Here is a 16,809-nt window from a genome sequence, read left to right as displayed (position 1 = left end):
ATGTGATTTCTATACATGACTACTACCACATCTATGCCAACTATCGTACGACTAAACAACTTGACTCAAACTCCGTGTCTAGGCCCATAATCTCGCGCACTACCAAATGCAAACCTGTAATCAATTGCTCCCCATATGATCATAAATATCATATGGATCAACATAGGCCATCTCGGAAATAGGTGAAAATTTCCAAAAACCCAGACACATCAGTTTCAATAACATAAATACTTAAACCAGACACAATATAAGAATATGCAATATGACATAAAATGCATGCGACACAGTACGGCATGTAAATATGCAGCATGCAAACCGAAAGTATAAAACACGACTACGAAACTACCACACCAGTACCGCGACATATCCAGATGTACCAATAACCTAGTGACGGCACCGCAACACCGTCCACCAAACAGCCGGACCGCAGTCCGTAATAAGGTACTCGGGACACACGCGTGGTACCGGACACGGGCGCTAACCGTATCCCTGCCAGACGTTGTGCCTCCACTACATGCATCCCTCCATAACTCAAGTCATTATTGTGTATATCCCTCTTAGAGTGGGAAGCTCCAAGAGGCGAGCTAAGCGTAAGACGGTCTCCCAACCGTCTTACGTCTCTTCAACAACAACCACAATCTCAAACGTGTACGACAATCACAATAATGTAATATGGAACATAATATATCAAAATAAACCTCATTATGAGAAACACTTCCCAAACATGCAATGAACATCAATTCCTCAAGTATTTCGAATCATTGAATCACCACAATCCAATTCTAACTCATATGTTTTTTCGACAACAACATGTGACTCACAACCATTCTAATACCATAATATGATGCAAACCGACTTATACCATAAAAACATGAACAATACACACACAACAAGTATTCACATTATCGAAACCGAGTAGGATAAACCTACCTTTTAGCATACTCCATAAGCAAATCCGAGACAAGCAAGACTCTGTCTCACCAAAACCGTCTCATCCTACATAAACCATATAATAACTATCACAATATGTCCTATACTATTATACAACACAAAACCCCTTTTTATAACCCTTCAATTACCCATATTATACATACTAATTACTAACTAATTACCCATAAAAAAAAAACCCCAAAAGTTAGGGCTTAAAATAAGATAATAGGAAAGGTGAGATTCTGACTTACAAAGGATAGATCGAGAATCATGTTGGGGGGAAAGGGAGCACCATTCTTCAAATTCAAGCTCAAACACCATAGGAGAGGTCTAGGGAGGGTTTTAGAGAGAAGGGAGAGAATTTGGGGTGGAAGAGAGAGAAGGGGAAATAAATTAGGGTTAGGTGAAATGTTATCCCGTCTTAAGTTATATCGCCCTCTGACACGCTGCACTTAGTCGAGTGCCGAGTCCACTTGGCCGAGTACTGCTTACTCGGCCGAGTGCCACTTACTCGGTCGAGTACATCTCGTACTCGGCCGAGTTCCACCTATTCGGTCCACTGAACTCTCTACTAGGTCAATTACAGGTTATACTTGATCCACTATACCGCTATATCTTACTCACGAATGGTCTCTCGTCCAGTCTAAGGTCCTCTCACGCATCCCAAGGTTGCTTTATCGGTCTCTAGATATCTGAGTATTAATTTAAGTTTACTCCCATCATCTCTAACAAAGAGCAATTGGGTCATGAAGCGTAACAAGATCATTAAAGTTGGGTGTTCCACATCATTGTCTTTCATGGCATCCACCACGGTGCATTCCTTCCTAGTGTATAAGCGTATATACCTTATCGCCTTCATCCCCTTGGGGGCCTCCTCAAGATGAGTCTCTTTTCCTTTTGACACTTCTAAAACCTCCGCAAACTCGTCCCACGTCATATCGAAGTTGGTATTTTTGAGCCTAAAGGTCACCCTCTTAGCCACCTTGTCATAGTGTAATGCCCGTCCTTTTAGGGACCCGTTGACCGATGTTGACTGACCTTAGACACATGCCTTGACCTTCAAAAAACTTATGGATGATGACTTGTGACGATGTGAGTCTTTTTATGCTTGTTACTCGATCTAGCTCAGGCTACTCAATCGAGTAGTTTGGGAGCTCGATCGAGTAGAGATCACTCGATCGAGTAAGTGCGTTACTCAATCGAGTAACGGGTTTGCAGCGGGGAATTATAACTCGTAAATCGTGAAACCCCAAATCATTTCTCTACCTTTCTTCCTAAACCTAAATGTCGTCATTCCACTTCTCCTCCACCATAGTCCTTTCCTTGAGGCCTTTGAGGATGCTTCTACCATAGGGATGGGATGCTTGAGTCAGGTAGTGGTCTTGACACTGGATTGATTTGTATAGGTATGTTGTCATCATCATGATCGTCTCCTTTGATTTCAGTTATAGCTATGTTAGTAGTAATAGATGGTTGTAATGGTTGTTATAGGTGGTGTTGATGGTTGATTGTTATCTTGTTGTCGGACGCGGAATCTCTACGGTTGTTAAAGGTAGGTTCGCCTATTCAGTACTATTGTTTGTCTAGAGAGTCTGTTGTTGTTTGGTTGGTTTAGTGACTTTGTTGGCTGGTTGGTTGTGGACGATTGATTAACATTGTATTGGGATAGTAATTAGTGATTGTGGATTGTACAGCTGGTTGTGATTGTTGTCTGTGGTTCTCGAGGTGCGTCCTTCGCTGAGTGGAATCACTTGCGAGAGTGGCTTTAGGCCCTTGATTCGCCTTCTGTAGAACCCGCCACATAAGGGGTGTGCACATTAAGGAACATGGGTTTTCGCTCGGATAGATGAGCAGGGCTTAGGTTGGAACGACTCCGGTCCCCCACTGGCAGGACTAGACCTTCGTGCAGTCAAAGATGTGTGGTTGGTTAGAGGTGGTGGTGTGTGTGTGATGTTGTAATTGTGTTGTGTCTGCTTTTGTATCGTTACCTCAGTTTCTGACCTTGCGTAGTTTTGTTGTGTTGTCTCTTTAATTTGTGTCTACCGTGATCCATTATGGTGAGTAGTCAGTCTTAGCAGGTTAGTGTTTGGATTATAGCTTGGTGCTTGGAGGGAACGAGTTTACCATGAGTCAAGGCAGAGATAGCTTCACATAGTTGTAGTAGTCTTGAGTTGTATCTTTTATATCGTCTGTTGGTTTTATATCACTTTTAATATAATATAATCGTTCTTTTATCGACATTTGATTATTACTGTCCTCGGGCAACCGAGATGGTTATGCCCTTATCTACTAAGGAAGGTCTTGTTAAGGATCCTTGGTAGATGAGGGTGTTACAAAGTGGCATCAGAGAGACGATTTTGGAACCTGTAATAAAAGAGCCCAACAAACGTAGTGAGTCTAATAAAATGAACCTGGTGTATGTGTGTTGGGAGCCCCAGCTGATGCTTGATTTTGGGTGAGTAGGCGCCCTCATTTCAAAATCACGGCCCCATCATGCTTAAGCCAGTCACCGGGTATGGGAATATCAAGTCGGGAATTATGTGCTTTGTGTGTATGATGGATAGGTTAGAAATAACTGTGGTAGAGTCTCTAGTAATGTTTAGTGCGTGTAATTGTGATGATGACTTGTGTAGGTTTGTGGTTGAAGGGAAGTGCGTGTGGATGTAGTAGAGATGGTGAAAGTACTGATAGTTGCATGACAGTGTTGGGTGATGTGGTGATAATAATGAGTTCTAAGTCTTTGTATGCGTACTAGTTTATAAAGGAATTGTGAGTCTTTGTATATGATGATGATAGTAAGTTGTAAGTCTTGTACTAGTTGTAATGTTGGTCAAATAGTAATTGGAATTGTGATGGGTGAATTTGTTGAGTACTTTTGTGATATGGCATACTTAAGTCGGATAATTTAGTTGATAACTTGTTGTGACATGATTGGACTTTCAGCAAATTTGAGTAATATAGGATGGTTTATTGTTAAATGGATGCTTAGTGTAGTATACATATATGTTGGATAGTCGAATTTGCAAATGCGTAAGTAAATGGGAAGTACTATGCTGATTGTATGTATAAATAAGTTAATGGAATGGTGAATTTTCTTGCATAAAGTTTGTGATAGGATGTAATGATATATGTGATACTCGGATGAGGTAGTTGAGTTACATTTGAGTAGTAATAATGTGTCGTGAATAAATGAAATAATCTGTGACGATTTTCAAATATACCTTGGAATCGACACGAGTTGTTGTTTTGCAGGAATCGTTAACTAAAGTTGTAACTTTTGACCGAATACCTAACCTTACTTGACAGAGTATGAGTGCCTACTCGACCGAGTAGACCTTATTCGATCTAGTTGCGGAGTTATAAGATAGAAAATGCTGGATCTGCCAGCGGAAACTCGATCGAGTAGCTCCAACTCGATCGAGTAGAGGCCACTCGATCGAGTAACCTACTTACTCGATCGAGTAAGTGAACAGTACACGAGTAAATACGGGTTTCTTATACCCATTTCCTATCTTTTTTCTTCTTATTTCACTTCATATCTAAACCCTAATTTCCTCTAAATCTCTCTTCTTCTCTCAAGAACTTGGTGATTTTGAGTTGCTTCTTGGGTTTTCTTCTTGTTTGTTTCATCCTTTTCACTTGCCAATCATTCAAGGTAAGAATATTCATCCTTTTCTTTGTTTATAATCAATTAGAAACATATAGAGTATTGGTGTTTTCTGAAAAATTCGATTTATGGACATGAATTCTTGCTTATAATTGTTGAAACATGATGTAACTGCTTTAATTTATTGATTATTGATGCCAAAAGTAGAAAAAAATTCAAATCTTATGGAGTTTATATGGACCGAAATTTCTAGGGTTTGGGGATTCAAATTGAATTAAATTTGTCTTTTGCATATGAAAGGGGGAAATTTGAGTAATGTATGCTATGGGTATCATGTTTAGTGTTGATTTAGATGAATTTTGCTCAAAATTTTGCCTTAAAACTCCGTCTTAAAAGTGCCCCAAACTAAAATTTGCCCCAAATTCTTTATGATACTTGTCTAATTGTGAAGCTATTTTGAAAGTCTAAGCCTTAAAATTTGTAGTTAAGTTGTTAATTAATGTTATATTTATCACAATTTTTATAGTTGTAAGACCGTATGACGTGTGCGTGTCGTTGTACACCCAATCAAAACACATTTATAATACTCAACAAACAACTAGTTAGTGGTAAGTTGAGGTCGATCCATGGGACGGTGTGCTTTGGGTTCTAAGTCTATCTATCTCAATTTATGGTAGTGTCACAATTTTTTTGGGTTTGTAGTTGCGTCCTAGACTAATGCAAGCAATAAAGTAAAGCAAACAATGAACTAAGAAATGTAAACAAATAACTAAAAGCACTAGGATGTCATGGGGTAATAGGGGATTCATGGTGTTGATCATACAAACATGTTTACAAAGTTGCAAGCAATTAATGTTGTGGAGCAACCAAGTTGGTTTATGTCTTACGGTTCATAGGAAGAGTTGGGTCCCGGAGCCGAATCGATTAGATTGTACAACACCTACAAGTCGACTTACTTTCCTCCTATTCAACTTCTATGCATGGTCTAACAAGACTCGAGTTGGTTTATATCTTACAAGTCAAGTTGAGTAGATAAGAGATGGTAAAAATGCAAGGATTCATAGGCTTAGCATTTCATCAAACATAACATGTGCATAGGTTGACATCACAACAAGCAAGGAAACTAATTATGAAAACATATTAAATTAAGCATGATTAATCCCATGTTGGTTTCCCCTAATTACCCATTAATCCTAGTTAAGATACTACTCCCTTATTATCATGGAAAACATGTCATTAATGGTGTCAATCATCACAACAAGTGTTAACATAATAAGAGAATGAAGAAATAAACAATAAAGAGTAACGGGTAAAAGAATTATACCAAACTTGAGATGATTCCAAATAATAAAGCAAAGAATAAAAAAAGAGAACTTGATTGATTGATGAAGGGTTGTCAATCCTCCAATAATAACCCAATAATCTTCAATTACCCAAAAGTAACAAACTTGAACAATAATTAAGGAGAGATTAATGTGTAATTTGTGGAAAGATTAAAGAGTAATCTATTCTCATCTACTTCTAATCTATTCTAAGAGGATTTTCTAATGTGGAGGCTCTCTACTATAAAAACTTCATGCTTTGATTATTTACAAGTGGGGTATATATAGTAGAGCTTCATTAGGTTACCTAAGGCTAAATTAGTAATTAACATTTGTGAGTTCTAAGCAGGGAATTGCTAGTCTTTTCGGAGAGCTGAGCATCTCAGCTGAAGACGCCACGATCCGTTTGTCCAGGAGGGGAATCCGCTCGGATTGTTGCAGAGTTGGACGAGCGTCTTTGGGAAAATCCGCTCGGATTGTAGCAAGGGAATCCGAGCGTCTTCGAGCCTTGGACGCTCGGATTATGCTTCTTGGACGGGCGTCTTGTCTCTTTGGCCGCTCGGATTCTGCTTCAGAATCCTTCTCTTCGATTACTTTTTATTCTTATGAGATTAGTCTTTAATTCTTGCCTCTCCTTCAATACTCGTTCAACCAAGATCGTCAATGTCCTTCCAAATGAGCTTAAGAGACGGAAATTTCCGCCTAATTGTCTCCTTTTCTAAAAATCAAACACAAAGCAATAGGAAAGCAAAATAGGAAGCATTTGACGAATAAAATGGCTATGAGACGCTATAATAATGTGCAAAATGGGTTCAATTTAGGGACTAAATGTGCGCAAATAATGTTCACATCAAATATCCCCAAACTGAACCTTTACTTGTCCCGAGTAAAGAGGTGACAAAACTAGACCTTTATTTAAACTATCCTAATAACATAGCCGATGTGAGACAATTAGCGGGTCTCACTCCGCCCCTTCAACTCATAATAAGACAACCATGAGGTAGGATGCCTTCTTGCAAGGCAAGGTGGGTCTTGCCAAAATGGCGACACATCCAATCATTAAAGCACACAAAATCAAGTAATGGATGCATCTACAAAAGAATAGACACTTTCCTCATCTAAGTGGCGGAAATTATGTATAAGGGAAGCAATTCAAGGGTACACACTCCTTTGTAGATGCAATTTCTTCAAACTACTAAGCCTAGAAGGATACCAATAAATCACCTCCAAAATGTGTCAAGGTAGGGTACCTTTGTCCTCAATCGTTAAATGCTTTTGTCAAGAATAGACTCCCTATGGTGTTAGAAACACTGGAGAATCGCGGAATTCCCCCTCTTGCCTAGACAAGAAGAAGGGTCGTCCCCTCTCTACAATGCACAAAAATGGATACGATGGATAAAAGGATCAATAGGATTTGAGTTTCATTTGGGAGTTTGCTTTTGTTGTTGTTTGCCCCCCAATTTCTTGTGGCATATAATATTTGAGAACATTTTCTTTTGCCATTTCTTTTGATGTTTGGCATTTCAATACTTGACAACTTTTCAACTTTTTGCATTTTCTTTTGAACATTTTCCAAGTCACCCCATTTGTAGTGAGGGTGCTTGTATTTGAAGCATTAGTAGTCTATTTTTGCTCCTCTTTTCATTTGATGCAATTTGCAAACTTTTTCTTTTCTTTTCTTTTCATTTCTTGAACTCAAATTTTTTGAACAATTTCTTTTTGTGCCCATTGCCTTTGATGACAAAATGTATGGTAGAACATGGATGAATGATGGTTGCATGGTTTCAAGGGTCACCTTGGAATAAACGGTAGCCAAGGAGTTATCACACCACAAGGTACTCTTGACTAGGCCTTAATCCATGGGTCAAAGGATACTAGCATGACACATCCTAGGGTGTTTTACAAGTATTCTAACAAGCAAAGTCTTAAGAAGAAAAAGCATATACTAGGGCCTATATACACTTGTCAAGCTTCCCAAATAGACGGTTTCACAAAATTTTTCTAACATGCAAACTACATGCCATGATGCAACTAACATATATACATCTTAATGCATATGCTTCTACCAACTAATATGTCATATAGACTAAGTGCAACTCCTAACAACATAGATACACAAACCGCAACAACAAAATACACCACATCCTCCTTGACATGTAAGCCTATCCTCCTCATATGAATAATGAAGAAGAAATGGAAGGGAAATAGAGATTAGAAAGATCATACCAAGCGGTCTTCATTTTCTCTTGCTAATGCCTCAAGTGTAGTGTTGTATCTATGTGAGAAGAGAACAAAAACACAAGTATATACAATTCTACACTACTAAATTAGAGAACATGTTTTTTGGTTTTTGAAGTTTTCAAATTTTTATGGGTTTTTGATTTTATGAAATTAAAGAACATATTTTTGGGATTTTTCGAAATTTTTCAATTTTTATGTATTTTGGAATATAAATTCCCATCCCCCACTTTATTTTGGACATTGTCCTCAATGTATATGTAGGAGTAGGAATGAAAAAGAAAAACATGTTTTTGGATTTTTTTGATTTTATTTTGAAATAAAGTACAAATGCAATGTGTAGATACCCGTATCCGTCGATATTGGAATTTATAAGAGAACCCGACAAACACCCGATGATGATAGGACACATGTATTCTTTAGTTGTCATTGTCATTATTTGGAGCTCGTTTTACGATGTAGAATGGGCGTCATCGATGAAGTATTTTATTAATTTAAATGATATTAAAATTAATTTTTTTTTAAGTGAGTTCATTTTATTAATTTAAATGATATTTAAATTAAAGTCTCTTTTAAGGTGATTTCAATTTAATTTATTTTATTTTGAATTTATTTTCCCAAGTTTATTTTATTGAAAATAAAATAAATATTTGATTTGAAAAATCATTTTATGAGTATATTTGGTTTGAAAAATCATTTATTTTAATATGTTAATTGATTTGAAAAATCGATTTAAAAATAGAAAAGAACTCGTTTCAACCACACGTTTTTGAGCTCGATTTTAGCTCGGTTTTTGAGCCCGTTTTCTTTACGAGTTGGCACGAATATCGAGTACACTAATCAACCTAAGCCACTACCCATCCAACCCCAGTTCGAACCCCATAACCACGCCCCAAACCATGCCCCAAATCACCCCCAACCAGCCCGCAACAAACAGCAGCCCCCCCTGTTTTGCAGCTCAATCCCGAGCCCAAAACCCGCTCCAAATACCACCAAAACCCGTGCCCATTAACCCTAACCCATACCCTAATATCCTACCCATATTAACTTACCTTAATCACCAAGAAAACCCCCAAACGAACCCTAGAAAACCCCCCAAAAGCTGCTGGACAGCAGCTATGTTCAGCCGAGCCCGTCTGCCTCTCCTCCCTTTTACCCTAATTTAACTCCTTATAAATACCCACCCTTCACCATACATTCATTCCTCTAAGTTCTCCATACATCCTATCTTCACTCACAAGCTTTAAACCTCAGAAACAAACCCTAATTGCCTCTCAAAAACCCTCCACAAAACCGACATCCAAACTGAAACAGTTTGTGTGTCCTCTTCGAAATACAATTCGTTCCTCCTTCAAACCTCCATCAAAACTCGAGTTTCTTGTTCCTAATTAACCATATAACATCCATCTACACATTAGACAAATATTTACGAGCCAAATTGCCTTGAGAGTACACGAAATCCCTAAAAAAAGCAGTGTTATACACTCTGTTTTCGCGGTTTGTTCCTGTCTGTCCAGTTCTGTTTGTGCTCGTTTTTTGTGCCCAATAACTCAAAACGAGCAGGGATTGTTTTAAGATCTCTGTTCTTCTCTCTTTCTAGTTTTCAAAACATCTTTTAAATCGAATTTTCACCGTGAAACGAGAGAGAAATCGCTGTTTGAAAGTTGTTGTCCAGATTCGATAAAAACGTGTTGTTTGCTTTGTTTCTTCGTCGACGACGGCCTCTCGAGATAAAATATACCATCGATTACGACCCAAGACGGTGTAAACGATACATGTAGGTTGAGGGTGCATCAAATCCTCATCTTTCTCCCTTTTATTTCGTTTTTTTATGTTTGTTTTTCTTATAGTTTGTTTTGTTCGTTTATCGCTTTTTATTTATCGTTTAAATTAACTATGAAACTAGTTTAGTCCGAGTATGAGTTAAAGTACCACCATGAACACAGGCGTTGACTTGAGATGGGAAAAGAAACCGCTACATCAGTCGGTCGTACACCCCCGTCTCATTTACATATCCTCGTGTTCAAGGTAGGGCATAAATAAAACGAATTTCTAACTTCGCTCCTCGTTTTCGACCCTTTGTTTGTCTCGGCCAATTCGACCCACCTTAGGACCCGTCACATGTTAGTATGACTTCTGATTGTTAACATATAACTTATTTAGATGACATTAGATCAATTTAATAACCTAATTAGACACGATAGGTGGCTTCGACATAAGCTTTAAAATCAACTAACAATTCTGTAATTCAATCGAATGCATCTCTCTTTCACATAATTTCTCGCTAGTATGAGAGTGCGTGATTAGCACCTTCTTATTGACACTCGATGAGTTAAATTAATTAGCGAGTTTGACCTAACTTGACCCCTTTTAGGCCGTGTAGAATGCCCCTTTGCGCGACATCATCTCAACCGATCAACGTCGTTTTCAACTTGTTTTCTAATTTGTTTCGAGTTCGTTTCGCAATCATTTGATCTAACTAATGAACCTGACCTAGGACCTAGGGTAGCCGTGTTTGGTTTGGCCGTGATTTGGCCGTGTCTTTTGGTCCTTCTGGTTTCGTCCACTTTATGAATCGCTTGTTCTTTATCGCTTTATAACTTGTAATTTATCGTTTGTTCATCGAGTTGTAATTTTCAAGTTAGTTTCCCTTTATCGAGTCAAAACCTCTTTCAAAAACCTTAGTTTTGTTTGGTTAGATGGTTGTGTCCCAATGCATGTAAGAGCGTAGTAAATCGCATGTTGTTTAAAGCAACATGGCCCGGTTTATGCTAATGCATGCTTTGGTGCGTAGCTCTATGTCTAATTCGATGAGATTAAGTGAAAGCACACATCACGAGGAGTGACCCAAGGTCGTGAGTCATGTAAGCCGTGGGCAACCCCTCTTGTGCACGCTTTTCTAGGCCGATTAGCCGTGTGATGTGTCGTGTACGGTTTTGTGTATAGCGTTGTATTTAGATCGAGTTGTATCTTTAATTTATCGTTGTGTCGGCATGAAATGCCTGGTTTGTAATAGGTAGATCCCACGGCTCCCCCATTCTCCCTTAAGCCTTGTTTGCTTTGTTTTGTATGTTGTTAGATTAATCAACCCACATGCTAAATTACAACTTTGACAAAGTTAGTTTAGTTCCATCTAAATCGACGTAGAAACTTCACATGTTAGGGTTTTAAAACGATGTTTGCATATCATATATCGTAGTAGCTATGACCTTGTTTGAAATCCATACTTGACTTAGTAGAGGCCGTTATTGACGGGCGGGGTTGGGTGTCCTTATTGGCTTCCCAACACGTACCCTCACCCCTTACTCAAGATCTATGGTTTGTGGATCCGTCTAAATACCATTGAATTATGAGAGTCATTCAAATCGAGTGATATAGGGTACAAGTCTTTATCTTTAATCACTCGTAGTCGATTGGCTTTATGCTTTTCGATGAAAGGTGTAAAGTTGACTTGAACGGTTCCAAGTTCCCAAAAAACTTGGGCGACTCTAATTGGTCTTAATTCGATTCGAAAGAACCTCGAGTCGATTATGCCTAGTGTGGATCCCGCGGACGCAGTTCCCGAGGGCCTTGTCAACATTTGGCGACTCTACTGGGAAAAGAGGACTAGTTACACTTTGTTTCTAGGGTCTTTTCCTCCGAGGTGAAACTTGAAAAGAAAGTGTTGGAAAGTAAAACATTACTCATAGTGCTACGATTCATGCATAAACCCTTAAGGACTTGCCGGGGCCGTCCCAAGCGTTTCTTCGTGATGCGTGGGGGCGACGTCCCACTATGCTAGGAAGCTGCACATTGCTCGCTTCCACTTCACCTCGCGTGGTTCTTGATGGTGGGGACGATCTTCTAGGTACTCTACCTTAAGACACCTTGCTCTATAAGACCGCAAAAGGATGGAGGGCATAGACCTTCTTGTAGAAGACTTGCCGAGACTTAGAGATGTCTAGGAGCATACATCCTTGTAACATGAGAATGACAATGTGCAAATTGTTTTCCCGAGTCTTTTCGAAATTTCCCATGTCCTTTTCAAAACCGAACTTTTGAAAAACTTACTTTGAAAATAGCATGGTTTTAAAAACGCGGAATACTGCCCAAATAGGACTAGAATTTTCGGCCCAAAATGAGCTTTTATAGCCGGCATGCTGCCCATTTCAAATCTCATTTTCGAATCAATCTTTCGTTTTTTTTCAAAACCAATCCAAAATGCCTCTCGAACCTCAACCAAGCATGAAATGCGTCAAGTCGTGTCCAGGTCATGGCCGTGTTAGGCCGGGTGTGTTTCGTTCTAAGAGTCTAGAACACGACCTTGTTGGGTCACCCAAGCTCACCTCTTGGGCCTTGAGTCATGTTGTTCGACCATTTGGTCTAGGATAGTCCACAAAAACGCCCAAGCTAGGCCATTTAGGGCGTTTCACCCGAACCTATGGGCTATGTTAGTCCAATCACGGGTTTAGTCATACCGAGTCCGGTTTAGAATCGTGCTATGACAGTTTGAGTCATGTCGTTTTGCCGAGTCTAAAATGAACCAAGGTCTAGATCCAACCGTGAGTCGAACCTCTGGTTAGTCAATCTCAAGTCGAGTCTTTGTTTGAGTCAAGTTGGGGTCGTGTCCTTAAGTGTACAGGGGCTCTTACTTTAAATATTGACTCAGTACGGGGTTTTCTTGTAGAAAGGCCGCCAAAAACCCGACGTCAAGCAATGGAAGATCTTTGTTAACAAGCTTACCGAGGCCGTGAACCTCATGATGACCCGAATGGATGCAATCGAATCTAAGCTGGGTGAAGATTCCCCTCCACCACCGATCGATCCGGAGAAACGGTTCAAGTTCATCAAGACCGTTTGAAACTCTCCAGGGGAAGAACATTCACTATGAGAATGCTAGGGCCTATGCCCCGGTGCAGGATAAGTTGCCCACGAACATGGTGCTCACTGACATCCCAAAGTTCAAAGGCACCAAAGATCCAGTCCATCATGGTAAGGCCTATAAAGGGTACTTAGATCAAGGGAGTGCTCTTTGACATGCTCTCAAATTTTTGCCCAATCTTTGGATGAACACCGAAGGCGTGGTTCTATAATCTTGACCTTAAGAACTTCCCCACCTTCGAAGATATTACGGTGGAGTTCGCAAGCACTATCGACAATGTTGAGATTCAACCCAACATAAGGACTTTGGAAGTAATGACACGAGGAAGGAAAAAGAGGGCTTTCTTGAATTCCTCGCAAGATGGCGCGCTGAAAGCGTGAAATTAGCCAAGAAGCCCGACGAAGTTGAAATGGTAGATAAGTTCGTAAAGAATCTACGACCTATTTACCGCAATGCTCGAAATACAGAATTTTGGCTCTTTCAAAGAATTGATAAGAATCGGGATAAAGGTAGAAGATGATGTCATAAGGGCAGAGAGGCGGTGAAAAGCCGAAAGGGTACCAAGGGGCCTCATCGTCTAAGGGCAAGGCCCCAGCAATGGCCCATATTGATGAAGCCATCAATCTCTTAGAAGGGCAATCGAAGAAGTCGCAGCGCCAAACACCTAGGGCATTCACCGATATCGGATGCACTTATACATACGCTCTCCAAAGGCTCATAGCCCAAGGAAAGTCAAGCCTATTGGTCCAACTCCAGGACCCTCCCGCCGATCAACAAGGTAAATGGTATAAAGCAAATGCCTACTGTGCCTTTCATCAAGGGAAAGGCCATGATACTGAAAGGTGCTATCGACTGAAGCACGAAATCCAAGACATGATTGAGAATGGAACACTCCCGATCCCGACTGTTAAACCCAATAACATCACCAATCCATTTGGCGATCACTCTATCTTTGTTTCTGTTGAAGACAATGTCGATTATTCCCATCTTATCTGCCCATGCCACTTGAAAGGGGTGTTTATCGGGAAAATATTTGTGGATTGCTTTGAATTATTGCCAAACCCGAAGAATGAAATTCAAATCGGGAGTCTCGCTCTAGAATGTACTCCTCTCGTTAACGAAGTTAATAAAGGACAATTCGATTCACCAACCTTTATCACTGGCGTAGATCCTCAGAGGACTACCTCGGGATGGAGGCAGACCATCAAAGGGATCAAGGACAAGAGCCGAGCATCTAAGTTGACAGCTGAACAAGAGAAAGCTCATGACCAGATTTGAAATTATGAGTTGGGATCTGTTTTCTTATCTTAGTCGAGTCGAGTCGAGTCTAGGACTTTCTTTTCCTGAAGTTGAGTCGTTTGTTCCGCGATGACCTAGGGTGTGTCCTAGGAATCGTTCCTTTGAGTCTGTCAAGCATTTGTCTTTCCAATAAAAAGTTACAGTTTCGTTTCCAAATATCTCTTGTTTCCAATCCTCAATCATTCCGAAATATGATAAAACGCACAACACACTCAAAGGAATCCCTGGGGTAGAAATATGTCCTGTTTCAAAATGTAAGGTACACTAGGATCCAGTGTTTGATTCCTTTACCTATTCCATGTCTGGTGGTAGAAAACCTCCATCTGAACCAATGTTTGTGACAAGATTTTAGATGATTCTATGACAAACCCGGACTAGCTCCTTGTTTCCCCTATCGATGATGGAAGGCAAGCCTTTTCCCCAACAAAATCATCCCATCTTGAAGAGAGAAGATATCAACCCGTTCTAACAAGGAATTGTTAGTTCTTACCCAAATTAGTTGGCGAAGCCCAGTTTTCAAGGTGTATCCATTTGTGACTAAGAGAATGAATAGAAGATCATTTTCAAAGAGAGAAAAAAAATGAAAAAGAATGAAAAGATGAAAAGATGAAAAAAAAGGATGAAAGAAAAGAAAAATGAAAAAAGAAAAGTGATGAAAGAAAAAGAAAAAAAGAAAAAAAAAGAAAGAAAAAGAAGAAAAAAAGATGTTGAAGTTATTGCAGAATGCTTTTGGTTGGATGTCAAAGTTACGGAAGCCAGAATTCAAGTCAAGTACCCATAGTTGAGGTTCAATGGACAAAGCCCAAAAGCTTAAGTAGTGACCTCTTTACCCTCTAAGTCCTTCCTGAGACAGTTACAAGGGGATAGTCAGGAATTTTTAGAATCATTCCACTTGTGCTGTTACACCCAGCCTTTAGGGTCCAGATATGGAGATTTGAACCCACTTTGTTTTTCAACCCATTTGCACTCGGATTTTGTCAAAACCGAGACACCTTTTCCAACCACGATGTAAGCCATAACCCGTTGGCCTTAGCACCACAAAACAAACCTTCAGAATGATGGTTAACCATTCCAACTTGTTATTACCAAGCTCCACATCTCAAAAGATCCAAGCCTTTTACACCTAACCCCAAACACGGGATTTAACGGTACCTTACAGGCTAGAATGGGATACGACATGATACCTTAGGTGAAACCTTCGAGTGTGTAAACACAATCAATATGCCAAGTTTATGCACCTTGATCGAACTACGTCGGATTTGATTTCGCTCCACGCGAATACGTAGGCAGTCCTTCAGAATAAGGGATTCAATCCACTCATCAACCAAGTTGTCATCTTGTCGATTTCTTATGGGTCCTAACCAAGTCCAAATGAAGCCACCTTTGTTTGAGTCGGTCTTAGCACTCGATGTAGACTAGGATAAGGATATAGGTTCGGATGAATAGTATCAAGTCTCAGAATGAGCTTTATCTAACGGTTTAGGCAGAGATCTTTGAGTCACATAGATGTGGGTTTGTGTTGGGAAAGAAAATATGAAAAACCCGCTGAAAAGAAAGAAGGCGTGGAAGAAAAATAGTAAAAGCCCGCTGAAAAGAAAGAAGGCGGTGGCAAGAAATGATGAAAACTCGCTGAAAAGAAAGGAGGCGAGGAGAAGAGTGACAAAATGTTCCCAACAAGAGTGATGTGTGATGTCTAAGTGTTCTCATAAAATCAGTCCGTGTTTAATGTCCGGGCGAAGCCAACGTTGTTGCTCCGTGAGTTTAATCCACCCTGTCAATGCCAAGTGATCTTGATTCCCATGTGCCCTCGGGAGCACGACCATGCCATACGATATCTTCGTCCCAAGTTCGACGACCTTCTGATTCCCATTTGCCATCTTTTGGTGCGCCGGATTGGCCAATTTGCGTTTCTACCCCCAGCAAGTCCATATTTGAATTAAAGCTCGTGCACACTTACGGTTTTATTTTCTTTTTTTTGTTTTACGGTAGCGGGCTACGCCCACGTTGTTTACTAGTCATACAGAGTGTCCGTGTCATGTTTCATGCTCACCCATCAAGGTCTGATTTCAAAAAATTTCAAAATTTCAAAATTCCAAAAACTTTTTGCGAATTGTGGATAGATGATCCAAGTAGTAGAAACTTCGGGTCGATGGCCCAATTATCCAAAATTTTCAAATCAATCTTGGTCGATGGCCCAATCATTCAAAATTCCAAATTCAATCTCGAAGGGTCGATGGCCCAACATACCTTCGGGTCGATGGCCCAATTATTCAAAATTTTCAAATTCAATTTTCGGGTCGATGACCCCAATCTTTCGAAATTCAAAATTTCAAATTCAATTTTTGAAGGGTCGATGGCCCAACATTCCAAGTGATGTCAAATTTAAAATTCGGGTCGATGACCCAATTATTCAAAATTTTCAAATTCAATTTTCGGGTCGATGACCCAATCTTTTGAATGATCCAATTTCAAGGTCGATGATCCAAATATGCTTATGTGATAATTATTGCTCGTACATTTTTTTTGTGCTTCAAATATAGCAGGATATGCTT

Source organism: Silene latifolia, chromosome Y (genome assembly GCF_048544455.1).
Source record: "Silene latifolia isolate original U9 population chromosome Y, ASM4854445v1, whole genome shotgun sequence".
NCBI classification, from domain to species: domain Eukaryota; kingdom Viridiplantae; phylum Streptophyta; class Magnoliopsida; order Caryophyllales; family Caryophyllaceae; genus Silene; species Silene latifolia.
Note: the sequence above shows the minus strand (reverse complement) of the source record.